This window comes from Callospermophilus lateralis, chromosome 4 (genome assembly GCF_048772815.1).
Source record: "Callospermophilus lateralis isolate mCalLat2 chromosome 4, mCalLat2.hap1, whole genome shotgun sequence".
In the NCBI taxonomy this organism is placed as follows: Eukaryota; Metazoa; Chordata; class Mammalia; order Rodentia; family Sciuridae; genus Callospermophilus; species Callospermophilus lateralis.
Genome location: NC_135308.1, coordinates 7,297,119 through 7,315,895, shown reverse-complemented (window position 1 = coordinate 7,315,895; position 18,777 = coordinate 7,297,119).

Sequence of the window (18,777 nt, the reverse complement as noted above, 5' to 3'; positions counted from 1 at the left end):
CCAACCTCACCCCTTCCCCACTTCACAGGCAGGGGCGGGGGCTTCAGGTCCAGGGACATGCACCCCCAGGCAGGCAGGGCAGGGGCACTGAGGGCTGTGGCCCCTTGCCCAGCCTCCGTCCTTTCAGAGCTGCCTGGCCATGCCTGAACCCAGGCGGGAGGGAAAATCTCGCTGGATTCTCCTTAGGAAACGCTGGGACTCAGCCCTCTGCTGGCCGCACAAGCCCCCATGGAGGAGGAAGAACTCCATCCAAACTCCCCCGACGTGGCTTCCCCAAAATGCCAGCAAAGTCCGTTCCACCAAGGGCTCCTCCGCTCTCCACCACCGCTGCTCTGCTCAGGTCCCTTGAGTCTCTGTCGGGCCAGCACTCAGGCACATGGTGGAACCTCCCGCAGGTACCAGGTCTGCGCTAGGCTCAGGAGGAAAGCAGAACAGGGCAGCATAGTGCCACTCCCTGTGGATCCTCAGGGTCCAGGGCTGGCCTGAGAAACCTGTGGCCAGCCACGTCTAGCAGACCAGGATGTTGCCTGACCGGCCTCTGGGCCATCTCAGAGGTAGGAGGTTGGTTTGCTGTGGACTCTTGGCCCTGGCCCCCAGGAGCGCAGCATCTTTGAGGGCTACAGGTGCCTCTGGGGAAGTCTTGCTGGGTCCTCTCTGGCTGTGCTTCCAGTGCCAGCAGGGCCTCTGGTGTGTGGGGCTGGTGGCTTGCGGGCAAAGCACCAGGGACACAGTTCCCACTGGAGAGGTTGTGGAGCACGGCAGATCCTGTTGGTCACCCCTCTCCAGCCATTGTGCACCAGTCCTCACTTGTGGATAGAAGTCTGCTTGGGAGGCCATGTGCTTCTGGGGCCTCTCAGGCACTGGGGTTGGATATGGACCAGCCTAAGCCAATGAAGCAATTCTGTTTCCTTTGCTGTGAGGTGTGTGATACAATCCTGGGCCATGAGAAGAGTCTGAGAAAGTTTTTTCATCCAACAAAATGGACACAGTTACAGACTCATCTGTAACTACCACTCATCTGCAGCTACCACGTGACCATGAGGAGAAAGCCAAGAGAATTCCAGTCTTTACTTGTACAGGGAATTAACCCCAAACTATCCTGCCTCTGGACTTGTTGGGTGGGATCAAGAGACCCCATATTCTTAAAGCACTCTTAGCTAGGTGGTCTTTTTCTTGCAGTTGGAAGCATCCTAGTTGGTAACAGTAGCTCAAAATGTAGCTTTGACCAAAGAGGCCAAGAGGACACACAAACACGCATTATCCACACCTACAGCAGCAAGCGGTCCCGTGACCCACGTTGGCACACAGGATGGGCCGCTGAGCACCCCTCATATTGTAGATGAGGACCTTGAGGCTGGGGAGGGTCTAAGAACAAGTCTCTGTAGTTCTTTATATTTCACAATGTGCTTTTATGTAGATCATCTCACCTCATCTTTATATAAATTACCATTATTATCCTCACTTTATAGGAGCGTTAAAGCTGAAGGGGAACATTAAGCTATTAATAGCTATATTGTATTTTATAGTTTACAAAGTGCTATAAAATAATTCATCTAATTATTACCTTTAGATAATAGTCTAGTCTATAAGGTGAAGGTTTATAAATAAAGAACAGGCCCAGGAGGTGGGCTCACGGGGCTGTTCCACTAAACTCCAGGGCCGCTCCTCCTCTCGGGTTCTCAGCAGGCTCTGGACCTTGGGCCCACAGCCCCAGCGTCCCCTGGGGGCTCCTCGGAAAGGCAAACCATCAGCGGCCCATTCCCTCTGAACCAGGGGCTCCGAGAGAGGAGCCCAGAGCATCTGCCTGTTTCTGGAACTCCAGGGCTCGGTGCTGCTCAAGTTCAAGTGTGGGGCTTCGGACCCTCACTGCCTTTCGGCTTGTGTCAGCCACAGGTCAGCCACAGGCCAGCCAGAGGTCTCGGCCAGGGATCCAGTGCTCTTCCCAGTCAGCAAACTGGTGCTGCGCTCAAGGGTCCTGTGCAGCCAGCCATAAAGCTCGACCACCCTGCTGCCCAAGACAGAGTCACGAAGCACAGGACACAGTATACAGGGCACACTGTCCTTCCAAGGTGAAGGACATTACTTGAGGGTCCATGGCAGGGACAGTCCTGTTGCTCACGTCACCTGCCAGACCTATGGGACTCACACCCAGCCTGCGTGGTGGAGCCAATGCACGGCACCCAGAGAGCCAGGCAGCTCAGAAACTGGTCCGCAGAGGGTCTCCAGGAGGGGAGGGTGCCCGTGGGACACCTGCTGTACACCAGACACACCGTGTGGGACCTCATCTCAGCCTAGGCACTCCTCCCTGGAGGGCACCGTCCCCCCAGGGATATAAAGAACCCGGCGCTCAGACAGATCAGGCGAGTTGCCCAGGGCCCATGCAGCTAGTGAGGGTGAAATCACTCTTCAAATAAGGTCTGGTTTTCTCCCCATTCTCAGTTACTCAGGCTGCTTGGCTGTATTATTGGTCACACTGTGTCAGGAAAAGTAATGTCATCCTAACACCAGCGCCCCTCTGCAGCCGGCTCCTGCCAGGACCTTTCTCCTCCTTGCGTCCCTGCCCCTAGCCTCCTCCTTGTGCACCTGCCCCTCACCTGCTGTCCAGGGACTGCTTCGCGCTCATTGTCGTCACCCTCACAGTGCCTAGCAGAGCCTGGGCAGGGTAGGGGCCTAACACAGGGTTTTCACACACGAATGTGGAGGAGCCTGATCTTTTGAGAATAATGATGGCTCAGCAGGGTCACACTGCCAGCCTCAGCAACTTAGCCAGGCCCTAAGCAAGTCCGTGAGACCCTGTCTCTAAATAAAATGCAAGAAAGGGCTGGGGTGTGGCTCAGGGGTTAAGTGCCCTGAGTTCAATCCCCAGAACAAAAAAAGAAAAAGGAACACTGACCTCCCATGTGTCCCCAGAGCCTGAGGCCACTGCTGGACAAATGAACCCTGGTCTGAGGCAGGCTGAGACCCCCCTTTTCGTCTGTGGGGTTGCGTGGTGTCACTCCCGTACCTCAGCAGGACACGGAGCGCTTGCTCAAGAGCTACTGTTGACAGACTGATTTACGGGCTAATTTATACGACATACTTATCCAGTGACACAGGTCTCTTGGAGGGAGTTCAGAGGAAAACAACCAAGATGATTAAAGGATTGGAAACTGTGTCTTACAGGGAGGCTGGAAGACTGGGCTCTCTAACTTGGAGCTCAGAAGGCCGCTGAACCCCGCGTGCATGGGCCATAGGGCTGGGGAACCAAGGCCTCCTGCCGTCCAGCCCCTCCATCTCCACCTGGGAGCCCAGGGCCGGAGAGCAGAGGGCCACCCGGCCGGCCAGCATGAGGGTCCTGGTGCAAACAGCTGTCTGCGGGTCTCCCCCACACTGGCTCCCCTTCAACCCACGCTGCACACGAGCACACCAACACACACTAGCACACACACAGCCCACCTTAACAAACACTTATCCACAAACACGTGCATGCCCACCACAAACACACCCCCAGAAACTGAAGCACCAAGCTCATCTCCTCCCCCCTAGAAGAAGAAAACGGGCCCATCTGAGGTCACAAGGCTCGTAAGAGGATTGCTAGAAGATGTCTCTGTAACTAAGAGGGTAAATAAAGAGTCACACTCCCCTGAGGGACGCTCCTGCTGTCTCTGTGAGAGGCATTTCTAGGCCGCGCACCTTCCGGAAGGCGGGGCAGGCAGGGACTGATGCCCGCCCAGGGCCTCCTCCCTCTGAGGTGGCACCACCGGGACACAGTGGCCTTCACCCCTTCCTTGTCACTGTGCAGAAGCCAGGGAGGGTGGGGACTTCCTCCTCTGCAGAGGGATCCTCCAGCAGAGGGTGAGGTGGCATTGGGTGTGGCCCCTGGAGACAGTACAGAGCAGAGGCACAGGGACAGGGGAACCACATGGCCGCGTGACTGTCTGCAGACCACCAGAGAAGCTGAGCTCCTGGGAGCATCACCACCACCAAAGAAGCAGGCCCGGCCCGCTGCTGCAAGCCTCCCGCTACTGAATCTCCCAGCACCTCGGCTTGTTCTGCAGAGATGAGCACAGATGAGAGCCTTGAAGCCAGTGGAGAAATTCCCGAGGCCCCACAGGGACCCCAGCCCTGCTTTTGTGCCCTCTCTTCATTCACCCTTGTTCTCCAGGGACTTCTGCCTGAGGTCTGAGTCCTCTGAGAAGCAAACCGGGCTCCCTCCCTGGAAGCCACCCTTGCCTGGCAGTTCCCACCCCAGGAGGGTCCCCAGGAGGGTCCCCAGGAGGGATTCCTCCCTCCCTGGCTCCGGTGACTGCATTGTTCTCCCTGCAGATCCAGGTGGGAGAGCAGACAGGCTGCGATGCTAACACCCCATAAATCAGCGAGCGGGGACCCGAGGCTCTGCAGGCTGTGTTGAGACACGCTCTGCTCCCTGGCAGGCTGGGGAAGAGGCCCAACCTGGCACCGTTGCCACCATCCTGCACAAGAAACGCCTCCCTGGCTCTGGGACTTCCCAGAGCATGACTCCCTGCCCCTCCGTGGCTGACCCTGCCAGTCACGGCAGCTGCCAACTCACCATCCTCCAGGGAGCACCTGGACATGGTGCAGCAGACGTCCAGTGGAGGAAGGTCAGGCGTGCAGGACTCTGCCTCTCGGCTGCAGCTGGTGTGAGCTCCTCCAGACAGGTCTCAAGTTGGCTCTGCTTGGCTCCAGGGCCCAGAGCCCCAGCACCCACCTCCTCTGCTGAGCAGATGGCCACTTGTATCAAGAACCACCACCCCTGCAGCTCCCCAGAAGAGAGCTGGATTATGGCAAGCCCAAGAGGATTAGTGGGGAGGCCATCTGCAGAGAGAGTAATTGGCTTTGTGGGGTTACACAGATTGTTCCTGCTGCTCTGCCCAAGGGTACAGCCATCAAGACCATCCAGCACAGCATGGCTCCGTTCCAGCCAGCTGGGGGTCACCCATCGCACCTGCACGTTGGGCAGGAACCTGAGTCCTGAGTGGGGGACGCCAGGAAAAGTGACCTGACTACCCTCACCCTGAAGAAATCAGGAAGCTGCAACATCAGACGGGACTTAGGTACTTGGAGGCTGAAACGAATGGTGGACGGAAAGCAGTCGAGGGACCCTTCCTCTCCAGGGGTGAATAACCGGCTCCCCCCGCAGGGTTCTCCCGGCTCATATTAGACTAAATCCATCATTTTGGTTTTAGTTTTTCTAGAGAACTATGGAAGCCTGAAATGATCAAATCCACTCCCTCTGAAGGCAGTAAACACCTTTTTTTTTTTTTTTTCACATCCGTATTTAGGTGCAAGGTTGCCTGGAGGAGGAGGGTGAACTGTGACCTCCAGCCAGGCAGTGTCCTCACAGGAACTAATCAGATGAAAGAGCCACCTGTGGACACTCTTGCAATGGAGGGTGCATTGCATCGAGAGGTAGAAAGCTGGCTGTGTGTGCACTCATCACCAAGCTGATGGAATCCATGCGGCTTGCTTCCGGCCAGCACACAGCAGATCGGTCCCAGTGCCCAGGGGCGTGGAGCTCACTCAGTGTGAAAGCTGGCCTTGCCCACCCAAGTGGTTTGTTTAATTAAAAAAAAAAAAAGAAAACTTTCTAGTTTTTGTTTATTTATTTATTTTTCGGTACTGGGGACTGAAACCCCGGGTCAAGGGCTGCATCATTGAAGTACATCCCCAGCCCCTGGTGATTTTCAAAAGTTACAACAGACAGACATAATCAAATCTCACGGGTAAAGTCCAGATTTCTCATGCAAAGCACAGAATAGGAGCAGCACAAAGAACTTTCAGACAGTATGTGGTTGCTTCACGTCTATTAACACGGCAAAGTATGCAAAGACTACGGGTCTTTAATAAGTCCCCATTCCACTGAAGGTATCCGTAAGCACACAAGGGTAGCAAGGCCTTTCACTGAGTCTTTTCATGGGAATATGGAGAAACATTTTGCAAATGTTAGGAAAACGTGATTTCAATCTGCACGTCTATGAATAAGGGGAGGGGCTTGGCGTCTCCACGTGGGGTGACCACGTTTTATCAATCAATGCAGGGCACTTTGGAGAATGAATGGGGACACTGTCAAGGACCTCAGGACAACAGGAGTAAACCTGGCCATCCCAGATGGTCAGCACCCTGGGCTGCCCTACCTCTGAGATGACCATGTGCTCAGGAGACTTTGTCCCACAGAGAACCTGCTGGAGTTACCTGAAGCTCTAAAAAGGCAGGGGAACGCGCTGTCCTGAGACTCAGGGGTCTTGGTATCAATCAACAGAGACCAGGACTCCTCATTTCCAAAACACCTCTTCACTCCAGCTGTCCCCCAGGACGCAAGGAAACCCCCGTGGAGCTAACATCAAAGCCCAGGCAGGAGACAGCCAGTCACAGTGAAATACCCGTCCAGCCAGCCACCGAGCGGCCCACAGAACCCGCCGAGGCAGGGTTACTGACGGAAGGTGGTGCAAAAGCACTGAAGCTAAAGGACTGTCACAGCTGGAAGGAGGAGCCCGCTCTGGGAGGGCAGAAGTGGGGGACATTGCCATCCAGTGAAGCAGCAGTTGGTGTGTGAATGTGCTCCGGGGCCATCACCATAGGAGATGAAACAAACGAAGAAAATCCAGAAGGCAGAGCCAAGCTCACCGCCCGCGAAACATCCTCATCCACTAGAGGACAAACGGCCAACAGGAAAGCCAAACCCGAGGGCCACGTGGGTGCCTTGGCCTCTCAGAAACAGGAGCTGTGAAAGGCAGTGGCCACCCCTGGTTGAGGGTGTGGCTTTGGGACAATGGATCTCAGCAGCTGGAGCAGAGATTGTCCCTAGGGAATGTGTGGCAAAGGTCAGAGGCATTTGGGTGTCACACTGGAGAGAGGCACCCAGCGCACCCTCCAGTGCCCAGGACAGCCTCCAGGACAAAGAACCACCTTCCGCGAGCGTCAGTCATGCCGAGGTTGAGAAGCCCCCACTCGTGAGAAGCCATTGGCCTACTAGTGGAGACCGAGAGGCCAGAGACCCAGCTGTGTGGCTGCGACTGGGATACCCCCAGAATCTTTGCAGAACAAGAACTCCAGCCCTGTGGTTGAGAGACTCGGGTCGGATCGGATCCTAGGGAATCACACGGGACAACCAGGAAGCCGCCACACAGGCAGGGTCACAGGGAAAGAGGAGCAAAATGGACAAAAATACTCCCCCCACACAAACTTTAGGAGCACATGACAAATGTGACACAAAGAAAGGCCTTCAACACAGCCAGCAGCTAGACCGCGAACTCACCCCAGCTGGAACACGTTTCCTGGACTGGTCCGATGAGGACTTAGCACAAGCACTCTCGGAATGAAGCCAAAGCAGGCCTCAAGGGTGCCACAAGGGTTGCACGAGGGTTCCACGAGGGTTCCATGAGGGTTCCATGAGGGTTCCACGAGGGTTCCATGAGGGTTCCAAAGGAGAGTGGCTTTCTGCTGTCATCTGGCAGTCATGATCTGCCACCACGTGCAGCTTAGCACAGTAAGTACCACAAACCCAGGAGGCCAGTGTCATTGCCATCCACTCTGCACGCGGGGAAACTGAGTCATGGGAAAGGTGACTAGTTTTTGCAAGGTCGCTGGGTGGGTACATGGGAGCTATACTTTGGAGATGAGCAGTGGACAGCAGCCTCCATGTCTTCCCACCGTGCTGGCAGCATAGACCCAAGTCATAAAAGGAGGAAGAATGAGATTGAGTTGTCCAAAGGGAATGGGGGCAGGGAGTGGGGAGGCAGGTGTCAGCACCTACAAGCCTGCAGAGGGACCCAGCCCCAGGGGGCTGAAACGCCACAGGGAAGAGGCTGCGCTGTGACAGGGAGGGAGCCCAGGAGGCCGCAGGAGAGCTGTCCCAGGAGACAAGAGAGGGCAGAAGAGCTGTAGAAGGGGCGGGGAGGCAGCTGCAGGCCACTGGTCTGGAAGCCGTAGGAGGCTGCAGGGGAGAGGGGACAACGTCCTATGGAGGCTGGCGGGGTGTGTGTGTGTGTGTGTGTGTGTGTGTGTGTGTCGGGGGGTCACAGCTAGCTCCTAGCCACAGAGCATATACAGTCAGGGCAAACACCACAGCCGGCTTCGTCACTGCCTGCGACCACAGCTGGACAGCTCCGCAGGCCATTCCTCCTGGGCTTGTCCCTTGCCTGTCCTTCCCAGCACAGAAGGAGTGCGACCCTCCAGGCAACCCCTCCCATCACGGGTGCACTCCCTGCTGCCCTTCCTTTCCTACACCCCATGTCTGCGGAGCCCCGGGACCGTCTGGTCTTCAGAGCGCTCCTCTTCATCGCCAGCCTTCCATAGAGGACCCTCTGCTTCCAGCCGGACCTGGCTCTCTGCAGCCCTTCGGGGTCTCTGCGTCACCCCAGGTCTTCCCAGCATGGGCTGTCTCCCTGTAACCTGCCACTGGCAGACCCCCGCTTAATCCCCTGGGCACGGTCCCCTGCCTGTGAAGGGCACACCACTGGGCTCTGCCACCTGCTGATCCCTGCTGCTGCAGTCCCCTGGTCTCCTGCACTCTGCCCCTTCACAGGTGGAGTGTGGCGCCTGGCAATGCCAATCAATCTCCCTGTCCCCTTCAGTACTGCCACCTTGCCTTGAGACCTCCACATCTGAGTGATGCCCAGCCCACACCCTGGCTGCAAATCCCCCCTCCTCAATGTCCTTCACCCTGCCCCACCTTAGTGACTCACCTGTCCACGTCCAGGTCTGGCCACCTGGACATGCTCAGATTAAGAGACTCAGTCCAAGATCTCCGTCCCTCTGACTCACTTCCAACTCCCACCACGTCCGTTCTCTGCCCTCAGCCCGCCTCAGCCACCTGCTGGGAGTCCCTCCCCGGCTTCCCGGGTCAACCTTGCTTTCCACCCAGCCGTGTTCCCCCTGGACACCTCCAGCCAGTCACCGTCCTCTTTCCACTTCCCAGATCGGGAGCTTCTGGAGAATTCGCCCACTCCTGTGGGCTTGGGTCACTTCAGACCCCGGCCCCGCCAGCCCCTCCCCGTTGGTGGTCCTCTCCCCAAGTCCACCTCACAGACCTCTGCCCAGGACCGTGAGTGGTCCATCTGCAGCCCCAAGGATTCCTCCACCAAGGAACAGCCACTCTCCTGAAGCGAAGCTGCACGCACCCTGCTACAGTTCAGCTTCCTCAGTCGCCTTCACTCAACGCACGGTAAGCAACGTGGCGAGCCCCTGTGGAGCCCTGCAGCCTCTCACAGGACACCTGCCACCTACCCGGCCTCAGATTAAGGAGCTGCGGGGTTTGGGTGAAGAAGCGAGTCTTCTCCTTCCATCTGGATTCTCCTCCCCGTCCCCTCTCCAATCCCTTCTGCTAATGCAGAGAAGGGCCTCTCAGCTGCACCAGGCCACCAGCAGCTACATCTCAGGGCACTGTCACTGGAGGGGGTGATTGACGGTCCCCTGCCTGTGAAGGGCACACCACTGGGCTCTGCCACCTGCTGTCCCCTGCTGCTGCGGTCCCCTGGTCTCCTGCACTCTATGGTGTCCAAAGGGAATGGGGGGCGGGGAGTGGGTGACCAAGTGTGACCAAGTGCTACAGAACAGTGCTACAGAATAAGTGCCACTAGCTGAAGGGAAGTCTGTCACCTGCACAAGATGGGACAAGAACAGATATCAGGCACAGTGATTTGACCTTGAATTGATATCCACGGGTGAGGACACTCTGACCATATTTTATGTCCAACATGTTACATTTATTGTATTCTTTTAAGAACTGAGTTTTGACAGACTGGAAACTTTAAAACACAAGTAAATAGGGTCTAACCTCTCAAGAGGCCCTGCTCTGCCCTGGGACCAGTGTCCTTCCCCTTCCTTTGGTGGGAGGGACCTGCCTTGGATCGTGTGTATCTCACCCCATCCCACCCGTGAGCCCTTAGGGTCCATGTTGATAATGTCTCATCAAGAGGCCATGACACAGGCCCACCAACTGTGCGACTTGGACAACGGACACTTATTTTCTCACATTCTGGAGGCTGCAAGTCCAAGATCAGGGTGTGGGCAGGGCCAATTCCTCCTGAGGGCTGCCTTCTAGGCTTGTAGGTGCATCTTGCCCTGTGCACTCACGTGACCTTCCTTCTGTGTCTCTGACCTCACGTAGTCTTTCTGTGGGGACCCGTCAGATTGGATGAGGTTCCATCTTAAGGGTCTCATTGACCTTAAACATCTTTAAAGACCTTGGGTCACTTTCTCTGGTCCCAGGGGTCAGGGCATCAACTGTGCATTTGGGAGACTCCGCTCAGCCCATAGGCCATGAGGTCACACAGTTGGGGCCTGGTCTTTCCAGTTGGTGCGTCTTCTCCTTCCTACCCCCAACACTCGATAACAGCTGAGCACCTCCATTGTACCAGGGCAGCAGAAGCGGCCGGACGTTGGGATTGTGGCTCATGTCTGACCAGCAATAACTGAAAATCAGCATGGTCATTGGCAGCAAGATTACTATCATCCAGGGGGCTTCTGTCCTCCATAAATTCAACAAATATTAACCTAGTCCCCGTTGTGCATGTGAAATGTTCTAGACGTAGGAGCTGCAAAGCAAGCAGTATTCTCCCAGCTGATATTCTGGGGTCTCCAATCTCCCCTTCACCTCTCAGACCCCAAGCACTCTCTACCCTGATGCTCCTCCCCAGCCACTGACCTCCCTCCCTGCCACACCCTTCCCTCCAGGAGAGACCATCTGAGAAACTTTCACCCCCGAAACCCGTTCACCCCTGAAACCCATTCACCCCAGCAGCCAACTTTCCCTGGGAAACATTCATGGTCCCTGACTTAAGATGATTCAACTTTCCAGTTTTCACTTTACAGTGGTCAAGATCGATATGCATGCAGGATCATCCTCATCTTTAGGGTTTTGGTCTTCTCCTGGGCATCAGCAGCAGCCACTCCCAGTTAGCCCCAGGATGCCAGGGGAGACACCCACACTCCTCAGTAGGCTATTACTAATCTAGGATGACTAAGGATGGTTTATCAGATGTCCAGGGTAAATCAAGAAGCGTCTGTACAGTAACGGTTTTGATTAAGTTTTCCACAAGGGCTCGGGCAATGCAGGACCACCCCTGTATCCATCGCCTGTTCCTGGCAGCCGCTCTTCCAAACCTCTGCAAACCCACCCTGCTCCTGTGCCCAGCCACGACAGCATCTGTGCCCTGCTGCTGTAAACTGAAGATCAGACCAGGGCTCCACTCCTGGTCTCCAGCCCACCCTCCTCCTGGGATGCTCAGCAGCCCCTCCCTTCTCTGGAGGTACTTGGGGGGCTGATGTCTTCACAGGTCCCCCCTGAATCTGCCGATTCCCCAGCTTTCAGACTGGCTTTGGGGCTGCTGCCTCTCTCTGCCCCAAATCAACTCTGATCTCTCCATCCTGAGATCACCTGTGTGCACAAGCACTCTGTGGCTTTGGGGGGTAAGGGGAGGCAGCTGGGGCCACCGCACAGCCCAGCGAGAGCATATTTTAAGGTGACTATGACAGCTCTGGACACCAAGCCCTTGGCCCTGACCCCTTCCACCCCAGGCCCCAGGTTCCCCCACTCTCCTCTCTCATGCACCCCCCTCTCTGGAGCTCCAGGGTCCCCACCTCTCCTACCTCCACCTGCCTGCCACATCATTCCCCACCCAAGTCACTGTGACATTCGAGGTGACCTACCTGGCTGCCACTGCCCTGCTCTGGTTTGAATGTGTCCCCCGAGAGTGTGGGTTGGAAACTTAACTCCCAGTGCAAGAGTGCTGGTGGGCGGGGTCTAGGCAGGTGTGCAGTCATCGAGTGGAAGAGACCTAGAGGCTGGAGTTCAATCTCTTGCCCTCTTTCCCTGTCCTCCATGGACGATGCAACAGGAAGGCCCCACCCAATTCTAGCCCCTCAGTCTTGAATGTCCAGCCTCTGGAATGGTGAGCCAATAAATTTATTTTCATTTAAATTATCCCCCATCCTGTGGCATTTTGTTATAGCAGCACAACATGAACTAAGACCCCATCATCTCTCCTGCCCAGAGAAGCCCATTTTTGAAGATATTGAACATGCTGTCCACCTCTGGCACAGGGCCATTTTTTTCACAAGGTTCCTGTCCCCTTCCTGTGTTCCTCCACAGCCATCTTTCCAAAACCAGGGAGGCCCATTAAACCATGGAAAATGAAAGGCCATAGATCGTCCCCAGGGGAGTGCCCAGCTCTGTGCTCACCGCCCCGTCCCTTCCAGCTTCGAGGCCGGGTCCTGCTGCGGCTCTTCTCAGCCTTTGCTGTGACCTCCAGCCCCACCACAGGGTTCTTTAGCTCCTCATCCTCCTGCTCCCCCTGACCAAGGAGCAGAGGTGGGCCCCATCCTGCCCCGCAGCTCATTGACCAGGTCCCACCTCTCTGTCCACTCCCCAGTCCCCAGAGGGTCCTGCCAGGTCCCCAGGGCAGAGCCACCTTCTTGGGGATGTCCCTGTCTTAATCAGGGGTGTCTCCTCCCTCACAGCCGCAGCAAGGACTGTGTGCAGGGGGCACAGGTGCTGTGGGGGAGGACCAAGCGGGAGGTGGCAGCTGTGACCTGAGACCTGTGACCTGAGAGCCATGGCCTGGGAGGTGGGGGCAGTGGGACCTCATGGCCTGACCAAGGACAGCCAGCCACGATGCCACGTGGCAGAGAGCCTTGGGCAGAAGCCAGGGAAGGTACAGGCCAGGGCTTGGGAGCCCTCACAAGGGATGAAGCAAAGCAGAACCCGTGAGGCTCAGAGCAGGCAACAGGTCGCGGACCCTGCGAGGTCTCAGGGCCAGCGCTGCACCTCACTCTTCTGGTGCTCAGTAGCATTTCTGAGGGACTGGGGGATGGGGAGGGACATGGTGGGCGAGTCTCCGACAGATGGCATCCCCGCGCACCTCCCTGCCCGCTCCTGGCCTGGCTGCACCATCGCAGCCTGGAGCAAGGGCTGCTTGTGCCGGGTCCTTCCCAGGAAACTGTGGCTCCCCACCCAACAGGCCGGGAGCTCAGGAAGCCCGCGTTTACGTCCCGAGGACGTGGGACAGGGCCTCGAGTCAGCACGGTTTGTCCTTGATGGGCTTCTCTTACATTAGTGAGCGGACTGCCCAGCCTCCCCATTGTCCACCCTCCCCCAGCCCTGGAAAAGTCTCCCAAGATGACTGACCGACTGTCACTTTCTCAGGGCCCCGACAGGAAGTGGGACGTGCAGCTCACAGGGGTGATCGGGAGAGATATCCTGAGCCTCGACGCCCCCACTTCCTGGTTCTGGCAAATCACTTTGCTTCTGAGATCAGGAGTCCTCCTCACTGCCTGGCCTCCATGCGACCTCATGTGACCCGACTGGGACCTCAGAGATTCAAGCTGACAGCACCGAGGGCTTGCGTGCAGCTACCTGGAACTCTAAACCAAACCTCAGCCACTGAGCCCACAGGTGGGTGTTTCCTCCTTGTCTCACATTGCAGAAAGCCAGAGGTCAGTCTGGCTTGACGCCGTCAAGTGAGGCTGTCGTCAGGAGCCAGGATGGGATTCTCATGTACTCGCCCCAGGACTGACTGCCCGGGCTCCAGCCATCATCTTTGCATTCCTGATTGGAAGAAAGGGCTGAAGGCAAGTGGGATGCCATCCAGAGATTACGCCACATGAACTGTTGGAGTTTTGTTTTGTTTTTGATTTTTTAGCCATGTACTTGTCGCTGACAACAAAATTGGGTTCTTTTGGCAAGGATTAGGAGCGTCCACCACAGTCTACCTCTGAGCTACACGCACACAATCCCTTCCATGTTCACTGGCACTTGGTCCTCCCACTGCGGGTGTCCAGGACCTCTGGGAGACGGTCTCCTATATCAGTTCTAGACATGGTTGGTCCTTGTGACCAAAGCTCTAAAAACAAAAGGGCAAAGAGTCTGTCCCCAACAAGTCCCATATGCAATGACAAAAAAAGGAAGATCATTGTTTTAAAAAAAAAAAAAACCCTCATAAGGAAAAGAGAATAATGGGGAACACCCCGCCGCCAAGGGCCCCTGATAGTTACCTAAAAATAGTGAGGGCGCCGCTCTCAGCAGCAGGCTGCATCCCGTGGCACTGCTCCCCGCCCAGGAGTCTCCCTTCATCCTTGGCCTCCATTGCTCTCCCTCCGGAAGGTCTGTCTTGGCGTGTCCATCTCCCTTGCTGCATCTCAGAGGCACACTGGGGGCATGATCTTCCTTAGGCAGCCCCGGGCTCCGGAGCCCACCTCCTGTTCCTTCGCATCTGGAGGCCTGGGAATCCTCTGCACTGTTGCCAGCCAGATTGGGCTTTCTGCGGTTACACGTTCTCTCAGAACCTGGCCCACTCTGGCTCTGATTGCTTCCAGTCCATGTCACGCAAGTAGCACGTGGAGACAAAGGCCTGACCCAGACACCATCCTCAGGGCCAGAGTTGCTTGTTTTACTTACCGACCACACAGTCCCCAGCCCCCAGCACTTAAAAGATGGGTTCTGACGTGAGGTGACGTCTAAGGTAATAAGCCTCCCTGGAAGCCAGTCCTCTCTCTGCCGACATCAGCACCTTTGCTTGGTGAGAAGGTTCACTTCTCCTGCTGGGGCTGCCACTTTGAAGTCACCACTTACAACCACTCAGCTCTGGGGACAGGCGGAGTTGGGCAATTGTGATCCTGCAGGACTCCATTTGTACACCCCTCTTTGTAGGCACTTCTGCACAGTTGCCCAAAGGAGGAAGCAACCCACGTGTCCACCTACAAACCAACGGATGAACCGAACATGGTGAGCATGGACGACAGGAAACCAGTCAGCTGTGAAGAGGAAGGACATTCTGACACGTGCTACAACAGGAAGGTGCCCACCAAGTGAAGAAGGGCACACGTTGCAGGATCCCACTTATATGAGGTCCCTAGAGCAAAACCACGGAGGTGGGGTGCCAGGTTTGTGGGAGGGCATGTGGGGAGCCAGTGCCTAGCAGGCACATGAGTCCCCTGGGGAATGGGGGGTTCTAGAGAGGAAAGGGGGTGAGGTCTGCACAGTGTGCCCATCCCTGATGGTTCATTTTATGTTCTGTGGGTTTTGCCATGTTTTTAAAAAATCATCTTAAATAAATATGTGCACACAAAAATTACAGCCCACCGTGGAGGCACGTGAGTCAGGAAAGCAGTTTCCATGCACCTCTGCTTGCAGCCTGGATGGAGGAGGAATTTGTCTCCCACCCCAAACCTTGCTGCCAACAGTCTGGATTCTTCTGGCCACATCCTCGTTGCTACAGCCTCGGCTGGCATGTGAAACACACCGCAGGGGTTAGTAGGTGACACCGTCTGAACAAACGTTTGCAGATACACCACAAGGTCACCAGCTGCTTATCTGCAACGTCTACCAAAATGGCATCTTTCTAGCCACTTGCTTCATTCGCTCACTTTCAAATACCACCTTCTACTGCCTGTGGCAGGCCACCCCATGCCACAGCCCGCACAGGTTAGGAGCCGTTAGGGCTCTGAGCAACAGGGATGGAGGCTTAAACATGAAAGAATTTGTTTTTGCCATCTAGTAAGACCAGAAGGAGTCACTGCTGGTATTTATTCTGTGTCCCAGGATGTCAAGGTCAAGGTCATGGACTTTTCCCACAGTCCAACCTGTGTACCTGTGTTCTAGGAAGCAAGAGGAGGAGGGAAAAAAGCCAAAGTGAGTGTGCGTGCGTGTGTGCATGCATGTGTGCATGTGTGTGTGTGTGCACATGTGTGTAGTGTGTGTGTGTGCACGTGTGTGTGTGTGTGTGTGTGTGTTCCAGCTAACCTCTTTCTTTATATTCCACCGCAAAACTTTCTGCTTGTTTCCTATTGGGCCTGAAACAGATGGGAGAAAGGTAGCCGTTGGCTGGGCACACTGATGTCTCTCCCTGCAGACCGTCGGTTCCATCAGTAGGCAGAGGGGCCAAGAACTGGGCCCTCAGCCTTCTTAGTGCTTCTCCAAAGAAAGCCGAGCCAGCATCTCCCAGCCCATCTGCTAACTGGTGTGTTTGGTTTTGTGCTTGACCATTCTTAGTAGGGAGAAATTCTTTTTAGATAATCTTATTACTTTATGTATTTTCTCTAAATTTACATATGTCATCTGTAGACATGAACAAAAATTATGTGGCTACATAAGTTCTTTAGAACAATGTATCAATTAGCGTTCTCTAGAGATACAGGGCCAATAGAATGAATGAATGGATGGATAGATGATTGATAAATGATAGATAACAGAAAGACAAGCAGATAAATAGAAGGGTAGATGGATGGATGAATCGATAAATATGAATAAAATTTATTTTAAGACATAAGTTCATCGATCATTTGGGCTGATAAAAAAAAAATCCAGGGCAAGTCAGCAGTCTAGAAACTTGGGCAGAAGTGAGTACTACAGTCTTGGGGCGCAATTTCTTCTTTTTCAGGAAACTTTTATTTTTCCCTTATGGTCTTCAACTGATTGGATGAGGCTCACCCACAAAGTCAGTCTTTCTTACAGTGAACTGGTTGTAGATGTCAACCACATCTGCAAAGCACCTTCACAGAAGCACCCACTTTACTCTTTTATTATATACCACGAACACCATGCCCTGGTCAAATTGACGTACACCTGACCATCAGGCAGGTGACAGGATGTAGGGGAAATGGCACTAACATGGGGCCAGGGGCTTGAGTTCAAGTTCCGACTCTGGTCTCTGCCTCTTCTCTTCTCTGGGCCTCATCCCTCTGCCTGGACCAGTTAAGGCCTGGGTGAGAGGGCCTCTGGGTCCCCCTGAGACGAGCACAAGCTCATGCCTCAGGAGGGGCTCCCTGTGAGAGACGGTAACAGCAAGGTTGATGAGGATTCTGATAAAGGAGAGAGAAGAAAAACCCAAGGCCGGCTCTGCCCTGGGCCAGGGACGGTCAAACCCCAGGCTACAGGGCACACTGTGGCCCAAGGAAGCCGTCAGGGAACAGTCCAGTGCCTCAGTGGCCAGACCCCGAGTAGAAATGCCCCCGTGCAGTCGTCAGTGTGGCCAGCGGTGAACCAGGGTCCCAGCACAGACCCTGTGATCCTGCAGGACACCCAATGCCTCTGTGCCCGACCCCCTCATGCACGGAGGGGAACGAGGGGCATTAGGCGCATCTTCCAGAAGCAGCGCAAGGGTTACGCGCCAGGCATCCCCAGTCCTGCAAAGCTGCCACCGTCATTGACTAAAGCGACCTTCGGTTGTTGGGATTCTAGGAGGTTTTCGTTTTTATGACCAAACAGGCCTCAGAAGAGGTCAGCCGAGATGCTCTGTCCATTCCCCTGAGCTCAACGGGGACCACGTGGCTTTCACAGAATCTCAGGTAAGATTTGAGAACACCTGTGTTTGGCAGAAGAACACGGGTGCGGCCCACTTGAGGCAAGAGCAGGGCGGCTGCGTCTGTAACTGGTCACCTCTGTCAACATCACCTTGTTGGCCATGAGAACAGTCACTGGGTCCCTGCAGCAGGCACCAGGGCTCCAGAGGGAGCAGGATGTTGTCCACGTCCTGGCAAGATGAGCAGGCTAGAGGGAAGGCAGCCTCCACAGACACACCGATGCCACGTCACCAGAGCCACGTCACCAGAGCCACGGCCAAGCCACTGGATGAGCCAAGGGCGCCTACTCTATGCTGGGCGTGCACGTGGCGAATAGAATAGCCGTAAACCAAACCAGGCCTCCCTCCAGCCTTACAACCTGGCCTCAAAACAATCATCATGAGGTGGGGACGATCACAAGGTGACAACTGAGTGCTACGAGTGTGTGTCCTGGGGATTCAGAGGTCGCTGAGGGAGAGGTGAGCTGTGAAGAAGCAGGACAGTCACTCGGGCAGAGCAAGGGAAGACCTGTCCAGAAGAGCTGTCCGCAGGCAAAGTCCTGGAGGGAGCCCGAGGCGAGTGGGCAAAGCAGCCAGGCTGGGCTGGAGCGGAAAGAGAGGCCCCGCCACGGGGGCCTCCAGGCCACGGGGGAGCTCTGGGCTTGCCCTTGAGCGTCCAGGAAGGCTGCGAAGCACGAAGCTGACAGTCCACTTTGATGCGTCTGTGTGTGGAGGGGGAGGTTCAGAGACTTGGTAAGAAATCCCTGCGCCCCACTACAGAGGTGAGGGGCAGGGGTGCAGAGAGGAGAAAGGACTCAGTGACCCTTAGGGCGGCCAGACCTGGAGGTGGGTGGGGAGGAGGGAGGGCGAGTCAAGAAGAGCTGGAGGTTCCGCTTGAGGGAGGAGAGGAGGAACCTGGGAGGACACCCAGAAGAGCCACCATGCAGGCTCAGGGGCAGCGGTGAGGGCTGGGGTGCGTTTTAGGGAGGGAGCAGGAAAGGACGTATCAGGGAAGGCCAACCCTGCCGGTGTCCCCTGGCCTCCTCAGTGGGGCTCTGGACATGGGCAGTGGGGTGGGGGAGAGACAAACTTGCCCCAGGTGGCCCGGGGGTGCCAGGGGCTTCCAGGTGGAGAAAGGGCAAAGCCGGGCAGGAGGGGGAGCCCACCCCGGGTCCCGGCATGCGGTGCTCAGGTGCTGACCTTAGGGCTCTCTGCAGAGCTGTTCTCTGCACCCCTAAGTGAAACCATGGTGCTGGAAACACGGGGGTGCCAGCTGCCGGGAAGAAGTGGGGTTGGGAGGACCTGAGGGGACAAGGTGTTGGAAGACCCCGGGGGACCTGAAGACAGAGGATGGGGTTTCAAGGTCTGGGAGGAAGGGGAGTCCTGGGTCCTGTTGGAACTAGCAAGAGGGGGAACCCTGCATGCGTGTGAGGGAGGGTGATGGCCGGGCCTCACTTCCGATGGAAGACAGCCTGTGAGGGAGGGGTGACAAGAGGGAAGG